Here is an 18733-nt window from a genome sequence, read left to right on the forward strand (position 1 = left end):
AACGGTATATGTCTGCCCCCCCAGCGCATCTATATACATATACCCCTGCAGCGCTATGAATGAAAAGTATTTCTATTAGCAGTATCGGGCCGCCGGCTATTGGCACTATGCGCTGCTAATAGATATACTTTTCATTCATAGTAATGCGGTGGCATATTATGACAAATGCACTGCGGCGGTATATATATATATATATATATATATATGTGTAATGCGCTGGCGGGGGGGATATATAAATGCGCTGGCTGGGGGTATATATTTATAAATGCGCCGGCAGGGTTCATATCTTTATTAATGCGCTGCAGAGGGCATATTATAAATGCGCTGGGGGGGCTAGATATATAGGCTATATGTCTGGCCCTCCTCTAGCACTGTATATCTTGCCCCCCCATAGCGCTTTTAATATAGATATGGCCCTGCTGCCACTCACAACGTTCATTTTTAAAAACTTGCTGAGAGCCCTGATTGGCTCCTCGGTACCAGCCATTCAGGGCTCCCCGCGTGGGATTTAAAAATGAAAGTTAAAACACACTGATACATCGCAGGGTTGCGGATCATGCCGCCCGCTCCCCTGCTTAATAACTTCTGATCGCATCGGGTCTCAGAAGTGAGACCCAGTGCGATCAATCCCTCAGCCCCTGTACTACAACCACCATCATGGAACAGACTCTGTTCCATGATGGGGGTAGTAGTACAAACATTAATGTAGCCTCCCCAGCTGTCTGCAGACTCCCACAGCTAGAGAATTACTACTCCCATCATGGAAACAAGTCTGCTCCATGATGGGAGTAGTAGTCCTCCCTCAGCACTGCAGGAGTCGCTGATGTCACCTCTTCTGAGCTCAGAAGTAATAACGGAAATAATAAACTGTGTACAAACGGACGACATAAAGGCTCATCCGTCACCCATAGACTTCAATGTTATAAATAACGGCCGTTAATTTACCCGTTTCTTGTGACGGAAGAAAAGTTAGTGCATGTGCCGGTATTTCTTCCGTCACAACTAACGGCCGCTATTCTTGACGGGCTATAACGGGTCATAACGGATAATCAAAAAATCCCATAGACTTTTATGGGATTTTGTAACGGACGTTTATCATCTGTTATTAAGGCTTTTCTAACGGATGTTAATAACGAATCTTTTAACGGAGCAACTTTATAGTGTTAAAGGGGCCTTTAGTTCCAATACACACAAAGGGAATGTAACTCACGTTTCAGAAGACAGGAACACCGGTGGATGTGGACCTGTGTGGCAGATGGCTCAGACAGTACCAGGGAGCGAAGTCTAAGGTGCCGCTGGTTTTCACCAGAGCCCGTCGCAAAGCGGGATGGACTTGCTACGGCAGGCGGCACCCAGGTCGTTACCCCCGGCACGGTTCGACCACACAGGCGGCTGAGGAGATGCGAGGCACAGGAGGGATAAGGCAGCTCGTAGTCAGGATAGCAGAAGGTCAGGGCAGGCGGCACAGTAGCATAGTCAGAACGAAGCAGGAGGTCAGTAGGCAGGTGGCAGAGGAGCAAGGTCAGGTCACAGAGCAAAGGATCAGATACACGGCAAGGCAGAAACAGGAATGCTTTCTCAAGGCAATAAAGATCCGGCAGGGAAGTGAGGAGGGTGGAGGAATTTATCAATGAGCCACAGGTGAACTACACTAATGGGTGCACTGGCCCTTTAATTCTTCAAGCTTCAGCGTGCACCCTAGGGGACGGGGACACGCGCGCTGGAGCAGAGAGGCAGAGGCGGGGGCAGGAGTAGCACCTGGTGAGTGACGGACTGGGATTCGCATGCGGGCGCGTCCCGCAATGGGAATACCAGCCCCGCCGGCAGCAGCAGATAACGGGACCATGCGCTCACGGCCAGCGTGTGCGGGCAGAGCGCATAATGTAACAGGGGAATAAACGTGTATAGCAAAACATGTGTTACTGCAATCCTTATCTGTGAGAAAGACTTCATTTTCATCTCAGGGGTGCCAACATTTACGGCCATGACTATAAGAGGGTCTAGTTGGAGTTTGTATATAAAAGGGTTGGTCTGTATATTAGCCAGTCTGGTCTGGGCTCTGTATATAAGAGGGTCTAGTTGGGCTCTGTATGTAAGAAGATCTAGTTGGGGTCTGTATATAAGTGTGTTCTGGTCTGTGCTCTGTATAGAAGGGTCTGACACAGCCAGTAGTATATAGTATATATATATGTGACACAGCCAGTAGTATATAGTATATATATGTGACACAGCCAGTAGTATATAGTGTATATATGTGACACAGCCAGTAGTATATAGTATATATATGTGACACAGCCAGTAGTATATAGTATATATATATGTGACACAGCCAGTAGTATATATATGTGACACAGCCAGTAGTATATAGTATATATATATATATATGTGACACAGCCAGTAGTATATAGTATATATATGTGACACAGCCAGTAGTATATAGTATATATATATGTGACACAGCCAGTAGTATATAGTATATATATATATGACACAGCCAGTAGTATATAGTGTACATATGTGACACAGCCAGTAGTATATAGTATATATGTGACACAGCCAGTAGTATATAGTATATATGTGACACAGCCAGTAGTATATAGTGTATATATGTGACACAGCCAGTAGTATATAGTATATATATATATGTGACACAGCCAGTAGTATATAGTATATATATGTGACACAGCCAGTAGTATATAGTATATATATATGTGACACAGCCAGTAGTATATAGTATATATATATGTGACACAGCCAGTAGTATATAGTATATATATGTGACACAGCCAGTAGTATATAGTATATAGTATATATATGTGACACAGCCAGTAGTATATAGTGTATATATGGGACACAGCCAGTAGTATATAGTATATATATGGGACACAGCCAGTAGTATATAGTATATATATGTGACACAGCCAATAGTATATAGTATATATATATGTGACACAGCCAGTAGTATATAGTATATATATGTGACACAGCCAGTAGTATATAGTATATATATATGTGACACAGCCAGTAGTATATAGTATATATATATGTGACACAGCCAGTAGTATATAGTATATATATGTGACACAGCCAGTAGTATATAGTATATATATGTGACACAGCCAGTAGTATATAGTATATATATATGTGACACAGCCAGTAGTATATAGTATATATATGGGACACCGCCAGTAGTATATAGTATATATATGTGACACAGCCAGTAGTATATAGTATATATATGGGACACAGCCAGTAGTATATAGTATATATATGTGACACAGCCAATAGTATATAGTATATATATGTGACACATCCAGTAGTATATAGCATATATGTGACACAGCCAGTAGTATATAGTATATATATATGTGACACAGCCAGTAGTATATAGTATATATATGTGACACAGCCAGTAGTATATAGTATATATATGTGACACAGCCAGTAGTATATAGTATATAGTATATATATGTGACACAGCCAGTAGTATATAGTATATATATGGGACACAGCCAGTAGTATATAGTATATATATGTGACACAGCCAATAGTATATAGTATATATATATGTGACACAGCCAGTAGTATATAGTATATATATGTGACACAGCCAGTAGTATATAGTATATATATGTGACACAGCCAGTAGTATATAGTATATATATGTGACACAGCCAGTAGTATATAGCATATATGTGACACAGCCAGTAGTATATAGTATATATATGTGACACAGCCAGTAGTATATAGTATATATATGTGACACAGCCAGTAGTATATAGTATATATATGTGACACAGCCAGTAGTATATAGTATATATATGTGACACAGCCAGTAGTATATAGTATATATATGTGACACAGCCAGTAGTATATAGTATATATATGTGACACAGCCAGTAGTATATAGTATATATATGTGACACAGCCAGTAGTATATATATGTGACACAGCCAATAGTATATAGCATATATATATATATATGTGACACAGCCAGTAGTATATAGTATATATATATGTGACACAGCCAGTAGTATATAGTATAGATATGTGACACAGCCAATAGTATATAGCATATATATATATATATATATGTGACACAGCCAGTAGTATATAGTGTATATATGTGACACAGCCAGTAGTATATAGTATATATATATGTGACACAGCCAGTAGTATATAGTATATATATGTGACACAGCCAGTAGTATATAGTGTACATATGTGACACAGCCAGTAGTATATAGTATATATATGTGACACAGCCAGTAGTATATAGTATATATATGTGACACAGCCAGTAGTATATAGTATATATATATGTGACACAGCCAGTAGTATATAGTATATATATGTGACACAGCCAGTAGTATATAGTATATATATGTGACACATCCAGTAGTATATAGTATATATATGTGACACAGCCAGTAGTATATAGTATATATATGTGACACATCCAGTAGTATATAGTATATATATGTGACACAGCCAGTAGTATATAGTATATATATATGTGACACAGCCAGTAGTATATAGTATATATATGTGACACAGCCAGTAGTATATAGTATATATATGTGACACAGCCAGTAGTATATAGTATATAGTATATATATGTGACACAGCCAGTAGTATATAGTATATATGTGACACAGCCAGTAGTATATAGTATATATATATGTGACACAGCCAGTAGTATATAGTATATATATGTGACACAGCCAGTAGTATATAGTATATATATGTGACACAGCCAGTAGTATATAGTATATATATATGTGACACAGCCAGTAGTATATAGTATATATATGTGACACAGCCAGTAGTATATAGTATATATATGTGACACAGCCAGTAGTATATAGTATATATATGTGACACAGCCAGTAGTATATAGTATATATGTGACACAGCCAGTAGTATATAGTATATATATGTGACACAGCCAGTAGTATATAGTATATATATGTGACACATCCAGTAGTATATAGTATATATGTGACTCCGGTTCTATTAGTAAGAGGTTCTGTATCATAGATGACAATGCACGGTGCTGCCGGTCACAGACTGAGTAATGATACTGTGGGGACATCAAGTGCCTGCAAGTGGTATTACACTATTACTCCAAAAATGTGTAAAAAATCCAGAGTATGGATAAATTCCCAATAACAGATGCTCCAAACCATAGCAAAAAATAGGACCATGCAGTGCACAAATAGTGGTGCCAATGTCCACACATAAAATGACCGTGTTATACGGAATATACAGGAGCTATACTGAAAACAAATGTCTTATGATGGCGGAACATCACCGAGTCTGTGTACAAGACTCAGAACTAATGTCTAAACAGGTATATGACGAAAATAACAGCGTCATACACAGGGCAAACAAGAATGATAGAAGACATCCAAATAATACTGCCATATAGTGAACAAATCCTAGCGACGAAAAATGTACACAACCATACAAATACAGAGAGATGAAGACCAAAATACACCAAACATAGGAGCAGTATTATAGTAGTTATATTCTTGTATATAGGAGCAGTATTATAGTAGTTATATTCTTGTATATAGGAGCAGTATTATAGTAGTTATATTCCTGTATATAAGAGCAGTATTATAGTAGTTATATTCTTGTATATAGGAGGCAGTATTATAGTAGTTATATTCTTGTATATAGGAGCAGTATTATAGTAGATATATTCTTGTATATAGGGGGCAGTATTATAGTAGATATATTCTTGTATATAGGAGGCAGTATTATAGTAGTTGTAGTCTTGTATATAGGAGCAGTATTATAGTAGTTATATTCTTGTATATAGGAGCAGTATTATAGTAGTTATATTCTTGTATATAGGAGCAGTATTATAGTAGTTATGTTCTTGTATATAGGAGCAGTATTATAGTAGTTATATTCTTGTATATAGGAGCAGTATTATAGTAGTTATATTCTTGTATATAGGAGCAGTATTATAGTAGTTATATTCTTGTATATAGGAGCAGTATTATAGTAGATATATTCTTGTATATAGGAGCAGTATTATAGTAGTTATATTCTTGTATATAGGAGCAGTTTTATAGTAGTTATATTCTTGTATATAGGAGCAGTATTATAGTAGTTATATTCTTGTATATAGGAGGCGGTATTATAGTAGTTATATTCTTGTATATAGGAGCAGTATTATAGTAGTTATATTCTTGTATATAGGAGCAGTATTATAGTAGTTATATTCTTGTATATAGGAGCAGTATTATAGTAGTTATATTCTTGTATATAGGAGGCGGTATTATAGTAGTTATATTCTTGTATATAGGAGCAGTATTATAGTAGTTATATTCTTGTATATAGGAGCAGTATTATAGTAGATATATTCTTGTATATAGGAGCAGTATTATAGTAGTTATATTCTTGTATATAGGAGCAGTATTATAGTAGTTATATTCTTGTATATAGGAGCAGTATTATAGTAGTTATATTCTTGTATATAGGAGCAGTATTATAGTAGTTATATTCTTGTATATAGGAGCAGTATTATAGTAGTTATATTCTTGTATATAGGAGCAGTTTTATAGTAGTTATATTCTTGTATATAGGAGCAGTATTATAGTAGTTATATTCTTGTATATAGGAGGCAGTATTATAGTAGTTATATTCTTGTATATAGGAGCAGTATTATAGTAGTTATATTCTTGTATATAGGAGCAGTATTATAGTAGTTATATTCTTGTATATAGGAGCAGTATTATAGTAGTTATATTCTTGTATATAGGAGGCAGTATTATAGTACTTATATTCTTGTATATAGGAGCAGTATTATAGTAGTTATATTCTTGTATATAGGAGCAGTATTATAGTAGTTATATTCTTGTATATAGGAGCAGTATTATAGTAGTTATATTCTTGTATATAGGAGCAGTATTATAGTAGTTATATTCTTGTATATAGAAGAAGTATTACAGTAGTTATATTCTTGTATATAGGAGCAGTATTATAGTAGTTATATTCTTGTATATAGGAGCAGTATTATAGTAGTTATATTCTTGTATATAGGAGCAGTATTATAGTAGTTATATTCTTGTATATAGGAGCAGTATTATAGTAGTTATATTCTTGTATATAGGAGCAGTATTATAGTAGTTATATTCTTGTATATAGGAGCAGTATTATAGTAGTTATATTCTTGTATATAGGAGCAGTATTATAGTAGTTATATTCTTGTATATAGGAGCAGTATTATAGTAGTTATATTCTTGTATATAGGAGCAGTATTATAGTAGTTATATTCTTGTATATAGGAGCAGTATTATAGTAGTTATATTCTTGTATATAGGAGCAGTATTATAGTAGTTATATTCTTGTATATAGGAGACAGTATTATAGTAGTTATATTCTTGTATATAGGAGACAGTATTATAGTAGTTATATTCTTGTATATAGGAGCAGTATTATAGTAGTTATATTCTTTTATATCTAGTTGGATTTGTTTCCATTCTGCTTGAAACTGGGGGTCGGATTGGTACTGTGATGCCTCTCTGAAATGACGTAATCCTCTTGGTACTCTTTTGCTGCTTTGATATGATTTCAGAGATTTCACGGTCCAGAAAAGTCTGACTTCTTTTTCTGCTAGGTTGCTGATTCTGTATTCCAAGTTTCGTGTACTGATGACCTGCGTGTCATCTTTAGTATTGCATTCTTCAAAAAATTCCTCAACGTTTTCTCTCCCTAAAATTAGGGCTTCGGCCTGGTGATCCATACTTGATTCCCCTTCTTCATGCACTTCCATGTGCGACATCATCATATGATGGAAGAAAAAGATCCCGGAGTCCGTGGGTATGCGAGTGGCGTGCAAAGTCCAAAAAATGGGTACAATACAGAAAATGTGGAGGGGAGATAGAGAGATAGGACCGCACCGCGGTCACCCACAATATCTGGGAGTGTATGCACTGTAACAGGGGAAATCGGAGGTATGGAGCGGGGTGGTGCAAGAAAGCAGGAGAGAACAATGTCCAAAATATCAAAGTGAGAAAAAGGTTGCTTCTGCACTCACCCTTCTTGCGCTGTGTCACTGAGTCAGTCCATGTACGGCCGGCCGCTGTACGGGAGATGATACGGAGAGATCGCTGCAGCCGGAGCTGAGCGGTGACAGCTACGAGCTCGTTTCGCGGTTAAAACCGCTTCTTCGGGCCTCACCTCGTGTCTGTCTAAGCGCATCCTTTATCTGGGCGCTCCTATGACGTCATCCTCGGTAGGAGGAGACTAGTGTTACCTGTTCAGGTACGTGATTGACATTCACAAAAAATGTTATCAAAGTGGATAAAAACGAAGAAGTTGCAATAAGAATAAAAAATGTGTAAGGGGGGAGTGAGATAAATTCAAACAAAAAGGGGAAGTCTTTAAGTACACGTGGATTGCAGAATTAGTTCATGTCAGTGTACGGGGCATCATACACTGGAGCTCACAGAAATACTGTAAGCTCGTTGCGATCATTAAGCCCCAAAATGCCCATGGCATCGGTCTTAATGATCCAATGTGCCTCTCGCTGTCGGAGGACTTTCTCTCTAGCTGTGCCCCCGGTGGCTATTTTTTCTAAGCCGCAGAAAATCAGTGTTTTTTCATCACTGTTGTGGTGAGCCTTCATATGCTCGATTAGTCTGGCCGAGCCGATCCCTGTTTTAAGGGACCGTTTGTGCTCCCTGAATCTAGAAAAAAGGCAGCGTTTGGTGGACCCTATGTAATACCTTTTGCAGGAGTGAAAGTCTGAAAAACCAATTAGTCTCCTCCTCTTTCTCCAGCAAAAAACTTGGCGAGAACTGGATAGTGAAAAATGAATTAAAAGGAAACTACAAATGTGGGACATGTATCCACTGCCCCCAGATGTACAGAGGCGCCTACATCAAATTGGGAAACTGTGACATTTCTATACATGACTTTATTTTCTGCAGATCAGAATGGGTCATATATGCGATCCTATGTCCCTGCAAAAGGTATTACATAGGGTCCACCAAACGCTGCCTTTTTTCTAGATTCAGGGAGCACAAACGGTCCCTTAAAACAGGGATCGGCTCGGCCAGACTAATCGAGCATATGAAGGCTCACCACAACAGTGATGAAAAAACACTGATTTTCTGCGGCTTAGAAAAAATAGCCACCGGGGGCACAGCCAGAGAGAAAGTCCTCCGACAGCGAGAGGCACATTGGATCATTAAGACCGATGCCATGGGCATTTTGGGGCTTAATGATCGCAACGAGCTTACAGTATTTCTGTGAGCTCCAGTGTATGACGCCCCGTACACTGACATGAACTAATTCTGCAATCCACGTGTACTTAAAGACTTCCCCTTTTTGTTTGAATTTATCTCACTCCCCCCTTACACATTTTTTATTCTTATTGCAACTTCTTCGTTTTTATCCACTTTGATAACATTTTTTGTGAATGTCAATCACGTACCTGAACAGGTAACACTAGTCTCCTCCTACCGAGGATGACGTCATAGGAGCGCCCAGATAAAGGATGCGCTTAGACAGACACGAGGTGAGGCCCGAAGAAGCGGTTTTAACCGCGAAACGAGCTCGTAGCTGTCACCGCTCAGCTCCGGCTGCAGCGATCTCTCCTTATCATCTCCCGTACAGCGGCCGGCCGTACATGGACTGACTCAGTGACACAGCGCAAGAAGGGTGAGTGCAGAAGCAACCTTTTTCTCACTTTGATATTTTGGACATTGTTCTCTCCTGCTTTCTTGCACCACCCCGCTCCATACCTCCGATTTCCCCTGTTACAGTGCATACACTCCCAGATATTGTGGGTGACCGCGGTGCGGTCCTATCTCTCTATCTCCCCTCCACATTTTCTGTATTGTACCCATTTTTTGGACTTTGCACGCCACTCGCATACCCACGGACTCCGGGATCTTTTTCTTCCATCATATGATGATGTCGCACATGGAAGTGCATGAAGAAGGGGAATCAAGTATGGATCACCAGGCCGAAGCCCTAATTTTAGGGAGAGAAAACGTTGAGGAATTTTTTGAAGAATGCAATACTAAAGATGACACGCAGGTCATCAGTACACGAAACTTGGAATACAGAATCAGCAACCTAGCAGAAAAAGAAGTCAGACTTTTCTGGACCGTGAAATCTCTGAAATCATATCAAAGCAGCAAAAGAGTACCAAGAGGATTACGTCATTTCAGAGAGGCATCACAGTACCAATCCGACCCCCAGTTTCAAGCAGAATGGAAACAAATCCAACTAGATACCGCTGAGAAAATGATGAATTTAATCTTAAAAAGAAATGAGGAAGAATATAATTCTGTGACCACAGAATTATTGAAATGCAAGACAGAACTAAGGAAAAGACTTACCGAAGGACAATCGCAACAGTTCCTGCAGAAATTAGAAAAAAGACTTATCCCCATACAAGCAGAAATTAAGGAAAGAAAAAAAGACAAATTTCTGCGGGATAAGATGGACTACGAAAATGACCGCATTTTCGAATGGAAACAGGACAGAGAACAGAAAAAAAGAGTACCGAGGAAGAAATACACTAAACCACGGACCAAAAACAGAGAATACTGGACATCGGATACCGATTCCAGCTCTGCAGAAGAGAATGCTACCAGAGAGGAGGACAAGACAATAGAGGTTTCAAAAAACGCAAGAGCCCCGCCAGAAAACGCATCAGGCGGGGCAGAAAAAGGAAGAACACAAAGACCCAGAAGACAAGTGACCTGGAACAAGAAAACATAAAAACCTCCACAGTACTTAATCTTTCCGACATCCCTTTGGATGATGACTGTTTGACATTATTGTCCAAAGGACTAAATTACTGTATCCCCGCCCCTTTCAATCCTGTGTCTTTTGAAGTGGACCTCTTTAAAGGAATAAGGAGAATAAATCTGCATAAATTCTTTGAGACAGCCACCAACAAAACCAGTAAACCCATTGTGGTTAAAGAAGGAGAAGTACAAGCCAGCATTGGCCCTTTAGGATTTTTCGCACCAGGAACCTTTTCACCATTTGAGCAAGAATGCCTTCTTGATCTGGTGAATATGGACAGAGAGAGCAACCCCATATTGCAGGAGGAAACTATACCCCCACCTGACACATTTAAAGGAGGGGTACCGTCCACTTTCACCCCCCAAATACAACCAGGGAGTAGCCTCGATATATTTTCTGCTCAGGTGATGAAAGATGTCAAATCCCTCATCTACCCCAGTACCACAAGTAATTTATCCCTGAAAGAACAAAAAGCACTCAAATGGCTCCGCACCAGACAAGATTTGGTCATCAAAAAAGCCGACAAAGGTGGGAGTGTAGTGGTGATGTCAAAAGAGTATTACCTGAAGGAAGCGCACCGTCAATTAAAGAACCAGGAGGTATACCTGCCCCTTGCCACGGATCCTACGAATAAAATAATTTCCAGGGTGAGAACATACTTGCACAAGAATGTGGAGAAAGGACTTCTAGACAAGAAGAAGGCTGAAAAGCTTATACCAGAATGCGCAAAAAAACCGCACTGGTATTTTTTACCTAAGGTTCACAAAAGCCTGGAATCTCCCCCGGGGAGACCCATTGTTGCAGGAATTGGGGCGCCCTTGGAATACCTCTCCCAGTATCTGGACTGGCTATTGAGACCTTTACTGGTAAGTGTACCTTCTTACCTGAAGGACACAGACAGCTTCCTAAAAACTCTAGACAGCACCCAATGGTCTGACTCCTACAAACTGGCCACCATTGATGTAGAGAGCCTCTATACCCGGATCCCACAAGAACTGGGGATCCGGGTAATAGGTGATTTCTTGATCACCGCCGGCAAAAGTGAAGCTTACACTAACTTTGTGAAAGAGGGTTTGGAGTTAATTCTCACCAACAATTGCTTCACATTTGATGGGGATTGGTACTCCCAGCGTACAGGTACGGCGATGGGGACTCCGGTCGCATGTACCTTCGCAAACCTTTTTTTGGCAGCACTTGAGCAGAAGATCATCTACAGTTCACAAAATCCTTATATCGGGCATATCAAATTGTACAGTCGCTTTGTGGACGATGTGTTTATTGCATGGGAAGGCGAAGAATACGAATTCAACGAGTTTGTGCAGTACCTAAATAATCACAACAGGATGAACATGTTCTTCACCAGTAAATTTTCAGCCGAAAAAATCGAATTTCTGGACGTAGAGATCCACATTAGAGAGGGCAACATAACCACTACAGGATACAGAAAGGAGACAGCCACCAACTCGTATCTCCACTACCAAAGTTATCATCCTCAGCACACAAAAAATGCTCTACCATACAGCCAATATCTCCGGATAAAAAAGATTAATAGTACAGAAGAAGGTTTTATAAAACAAGCTGACGAACTCACCAACAGATTCCAAGAAAGAGGTTATCCTCCCAGATTACTAAAAGAAGCTCTGGAGAGAGTGAAAAAGATCCCCCGCAGTGACTTGATCAACAAAAAATATAAGAAAAATAAAAAACACGCCACGTCTGCTAAAACGGAAAAAGACATTGAAGAGCAGAGATTTGTTTTTTCCTTCCAATATAACCCTCTTGCCACTGTCATCAGAAAAGCTCTTCTCAATAATTGGCACATTCTTGAAAGAGATCCTGTCCTACAAAAAGCCGCAATGAAAAAACCGCTGGTCACTTTTCGCAGGAGTGAAAGTCTGAAAAACCAATTAGTCTCCTCCTCTTTCTCCAGCAAAAAACTTGGCGAGAACTGGATAGTGAAAAATGAATTAAAAGGAAACTACAAATGTGGGACATGTATCCACTGCCCCCAGATGTACAGAGGCGCCTACATCAAATTGGGAAACTGTGACATCTCTATACATGACTTTATTTTCTGCAGATCAGAATGGGTCATATATGCGATCCTATGTCCCTGCAAAAGGTATTACATAGGGTCCACCAAACGCTGCCTTTTTTTTAGATTCAGGGAGCACAAACGGTCCCTTAAAACAGGGATCGGCTCGGCCAGACTAATCGAGCATATGAAGGCTCACCACAACAGTGATGAAAAAACACTGATTTTCTGCGGCTTAGAAAAAATAGCCACCGGGGGCACAGCCAGAGAGAAAGTCCTCCGACAGCGAGAGGCACATTGGATCATTAAGACCGATGCCATGGGCATTTTGGGGCTTAATGATCGCAACGAGCTTACAGTATTTCTGTGAGCTCCAGTGTATGACGCCCCGTACACTGACATGAACTAATTCTGCAATCCACGTGTACTTAAAGACTTCCCCTTTTTGTTTGAATTTATCTCACTCCCCCCTTACACATTTTTTATTCTTATTGCAACTTCTTCGTTTTTATCCACTTTGATAACATTTTTTGTGAATGTCAATCACGTACCTGAACAGGTAACACTAGTCTCCTCCTACCGAGGATGACGTCATAGGAGCGCCCAGATAAAGGATGCGCTTAGACAGACACGAGGTGAGGCCCGAAGAAGCGGTTTTAACCGCGAAACGAGCTCGTAGCTGTCACCGCTCAGCTCCGGCTGCAGCGATCTCTCCGTATCATCTCCCGTACAGCGGCCGGCCGTACATGGACTGACTCAGTGACACAGCGCATGAAGGGTGAGTGCAGAAGCAACCTTTTTCTCACTTTGATATTTTGGACATTGTTCTCTCCTGCTTTCTTGCACCACCCCGCTCCATACCTCCGATTTCCCCTGTTACAGTGCATACACTCCCAGATATTGTGGGTGACCGCGGTGCGGTCCTATCTCTCTATCTCCCCTCCACATTATAGTAGTTATATTCTTGTATATAGGAGCAGTATTATAGTAGTTATATTCTTGTATATAGGAGACAGTATTATAGTAGTTATATTCTTGTATATAGGAGACAGTATTATAGTAGTTATATTCTTGTATATAGGAGCAGTATTATAGTAGTTATATTCTTGTATATAGGAGACAGTATTATAGTAGTTATATTCTTGTATATAGGAGCAGTATTATAGTAGTTATATTCTTGTATATAGGAGCAGTATTATAGTAGTTATATTCTTGTATATAGGAGACAGTATTATAGTAGTTATATTCTTGTATATAGGAGACAGTATTATAGTAGTTATATTCTTGTATATAGGAGCAGTATTATAGTAGTTATATTCTTGTATATAGGAGCAGTATTATAGTAGTTATATTCTTGTATATAGGAGACAGTATTATAGTAGTTATATTCTTGTATATAGGAGACAGTATTATAGTAGTTATATTCTTGTATATAGGAGCAGTATTATAGTAGTTATATTCTTGTATATAGGAGCAGTATTATAGTAGTTATATTCTTGTATATAGGAGACAGTATTATAGTAGTTATATTCTTGTATATAGGAGACAGTATTATAGTAGTTATATTCTTGTATATAGGAGACAGTATTATAGTAGTTATATTCTTGTATATAAGAGGCAGTATTATAGTAGTTATATTCTTGTATATAGGAGCAGTATTATAGTAGTTATATTCTTGTATATAGGAGCAGTATTATAGTAGTTATATTCTTGTATATAGGAGCAGTATTATAGTAGTTATATTCTTGTATATAGGAGCAGTATTATAGTAGTTATATTCTTGTATATAGGAGCAGTATTATAGTAGTTATATTCTTGTATATAGGAGGCAGTATTATAGTAGTTATATTCTTGTATATAGGAGGCAGTATTATAGTAGTTATATTCTTGTATATAGGAGCAGTATTATAGTAGATATATTCTTGTATATAGGAGCAGTATTATAGTAGTTATATTCTTGTATATAGGAGCAGTATTATAGCAGATATATTCTTGTATATAGGAGGCAGTATTATAGTAGTTATATTCTTGTATATAGGAGCAGTATTATAGTAGTTATATTCTTGTATATAGGAGCAGTTTTATAGTAGTTATATTCTTGTATATAAGAGGCAGTATTATAGTAGTTATATTCTTGTATATAGGAGCAGTATTATAGTAGTTATATTCTTGTATATAGGAGCAGTATTATAGTAGTTATATTCTTGTATATAGGAGCAGTATTATAGTAGTTATATTCTTGTATAAAGGAGCAGTATTATAGTAGTTATATTCTTGTATATAGGAGCAGTATTATAGTAGTTATATTCTTGTATAAAGGAGCAGTATTATAGTAGTTATATTCTTGTATATAGGAGACAGTATTATAGTAGTTATATTCTTGTATATAGGAGGCAGTATTATAGTAATTATATTCTTGTATATAGGAGCAGTATTGTAGTAGTTATATTCTTGTATATAGGAGTATTATAGTAGTTATATTCTTGTATATAGGAGGCAATTTTTATTGTGAAAACAAACAAAATTACAAGTAACATAAATTCTTACAATGCAAAACAAAAATAACAAGCATTGTACACACAATGACTACTCAACTAGAGTATGTACAGAGTAATATTAAACTTAGAAAGTCCACATTTGCTGGAAAAGGAAAAACACAAAAAAAAATTTATAAATCATCCGTGTTAAACCAAAGAGACATTCCTCCATAATTTCCCATTATTTTGGTTCCTCCGTATCTCTAATGATTTTACCCACTGGAGCTCGGACATGATCTGTCTTACTGCTGTGATGTGGTGGAATGGCTCGTTGTGTATGGACACTCTAGTTCTCATGTGCTAATGGTAATATTTAATGATTGTTATAATTATGTACATTGTTCCCCTGTCTACAGTCCTGTTACTGGATGGTACAGCATATATGATGTCAGGATACGTCAGGTTCTGCAGTAATGGGATGTTCAGCTTACCGGACACTTCTTCCCATATCCTCCTCCCGCCCCTGCAGTCAGATATGAAATGCTCCATAGTCTCCTCCTGCTGACAACCCAGAGGACAGTTCCTATCTGAGACACTTAGATATTTCAGGTTACCCCTGACAAAAAGCCTCCCATGGAGCGACAGCCAAGCTATGTCAAAGAATTTTGCGGGGAGTCGTTTCCCATTGAGGAACTTTAGACTTTCTTGTAAAGTGCTGGTCACACAGTGCCTCAAGGCAAGTGGAGAGCAGAAGAAAGCCCTACAAACCCTTACGTATAGATCCTTCCTTGGCTTACTCTCTATATAGGACTTCTCAATGCGCCATCTCTTCAGACATCTGAGCCCGTATTCCAGGTACGGGGGGAGGTAGTCACGCGTCCATCTCCCCCTCTTGAGACTGCCGCCTCGCACCCAAGACTCTGCAAAAGGCAATATCCAGTCCCTGATACTATTCGCCCACAGGGAGCTGTTGTTTGAGTCCAGGCAACCAAAATTAACTTTTAGAAACATGGAGTCAAAGAACACCCTTGGATTCAGCATATCCAACCCACCCTCTCTCCTCTGTAGGTAGGTGACCCCTCTTTTTATCAGGTTCAACCTGTTCCCCCAGAACATTTGGAAGAACAGGCTAAAGAGCCAAGCAGAGAAAGATTCTGGCAAAGGAAAAACAACAGAGACATACAAGAAGACGGGGACCAGGTAAGTCTTCAACATTTTAACCCTTTCTCTATAGGTCAGCCTCCAGTTCTTCCATCGCTGAACCTTTGCATTTCCAACTTCTCTTCCCAATTTAGTTTGGCGTTATCGTCCCTCCCGAATTTGACCCCTAGGATTTTAATATAGGAGGAGGCTCTCACAAATTGGGTCAGATCAAAATCTGGATCAGTATCTGATACCCAGAGAGCTTGACTCTTCTCAAGGTTGACCAGAGACCCTGAGGCCTCCGAGTAACTTCTGATGGCCATAGACAACATCTCCACCTCACGAGGCTCAGATATCACTACAGTCACATCATCCGCATAGGCAACAACACTCAGGGGTAGGCAGTGGGGGACCAGCACCCCCTGAAAACCACACTCCTGCAGTGACCTCAGAAACGGGTCTAAGGCAAATACATACAGCAGCGGGCTCAGTGGGCAACCTTGTCTCACCCCCGCCTCAACCCTGAAGGTGTCACCCTGCCAACCATTGATCAGAGGAAAGCTCTCGGCCTCACAATACAAAGTCTTCAGCCAATCAATGAATTGTCCCGGAATACCGTACTTTGACAAAGTGACCCATAGATACTCATGATCTACTCTGTCAAAGGCTTTAGCCTGGTCAAGACTCACAACATATCTCCCACACCTCAGGGCTTTACATCTCTCAAACATCTCCCTTATGGAGATCACTGCCCCAGAGATGTTCCGCCCTTTTACTGTGCCATACTGACAGCCTGCCAACAGTGCCGGGGACAGACAAACTAACCTAGAAAACAGGATTTTTGCCAGAATCTTCCTGTCGACATTCAAGAGGGCAATCGGCCTCCAGTTCTTGATGTCACTCGGCTCTTTACCTTTAGACAGCAGAATCAGCGAGGACACTCTCATGGATGGAGGCATCAGGTGACTTTCTAGACAATTTGTATAAACATCCACGAGGATTGGGGCCAAGAGGTCTCTGAATGTCTTATAGAATTCTGCTGTTATCCCATCTGGACCTGGTGCCTTCTTCACATGTAACTTATCAATGGCCTCTTTGACCTCCGCCACCGTAAATTCTGCTGTCAAAGGAGAAAAGTCCAAATCATTAGTATCAGGGAGCGGAGTTGTCTCCAAGAATTGGGTCATCTTGTCTCTATCCAAAACCTTCCTCTGAAACAAGTCAGCATAGTACGATCTCACCACCCCCAGGATACCCTCCCGAGATTCCTGCAAAACACCCTGGGAGTCAGTGAGACCGGTGACAGATTTATTTGCCACCCGCTCCCGGCAATTCTCAAAGGGATCAGGAGACCCTAAGGACCCATAATCCCGTTCAAGAACCAGGGAGGTATACCTGCTGTACTGATACTGCCTTATCTCAGATTTCAGCCGGTCTATCCTTTGTTGGTCCCCACCCGCCGAATATAGTGACTCCAATTCTTTCCGCAGCTTGAGATACTGGCCATACTTACTCTTCCCCTTTATAACTGACAGTCTCTTTAAGAGGGTTCTGATCTCATCCTTGACATCCTCCCACCAGGCGGCCATATCATCATAGAAGTCCACTCTCTCTAGCTGACTCTGTATAAGAGAGTGAACCTGTCTCTGCACAGAAGGATCCTCTAATAGACTGGAATTCAGTCTCCACAACCCTCTACCTGTCTCAGGACCCTGTGTGACACCCAAACAAAAATATAAGGCCAGATGGTCAGAATAAGGGACGATCTTCTCATCCTTCTCACCAATGGTCTCTGTGGGACTAACCAGAGCTAAATCTATACGACTACTTCTTCCACCACAGAAATAGGTAAATTTTGGTTTCCGACCACCCTGCACAAACACATCTGACAACCCGGCCTGTAGAATGATGTTGTTTAAGACCTTGGAGTCTCGTGTCAGAGGTCTATTAGATGTTCTGTCACTAGTTGTTCTGGAGGCATTAAAATCTCCGGCCAAGATGACAGGGACAGACGTGAAGAGATATGGCTTCACTTCATTATAAAGGTTAACCCTTTCAGTCACTGTCTGTGAACCATAGATATTAATAAGTCGGAGCCTTCTACCCCGTATAGTAACTTCTAGCATTAGGCACCTTCCCATCAATACCTCTGTCAGCCTATGTACAGTTACATCATTGGTGGTAAACAGGATAGAGACCCCGGCACTTGGTTCCACACCCAGTGACCAAAAGGATGGACCAGACCGCCATTCCCGCTCTGCTTCACGTAACAGTCCTTGAGTATTTAAACGTGTCT

The sequence above is a fragment of the Hyla sarda genome, chromosome 2 (assembly GCF_029499605.1).
Source record: "Hyla sarda isolate aHylSar1 chromosome 2, aHylSar1.hap1, whole genome shotgun sequence".
NCBI lineage: Eukaryota > Metazoa > Chordata > Amphibia > Anura > Hylidae > Hyla > Hyla sarda.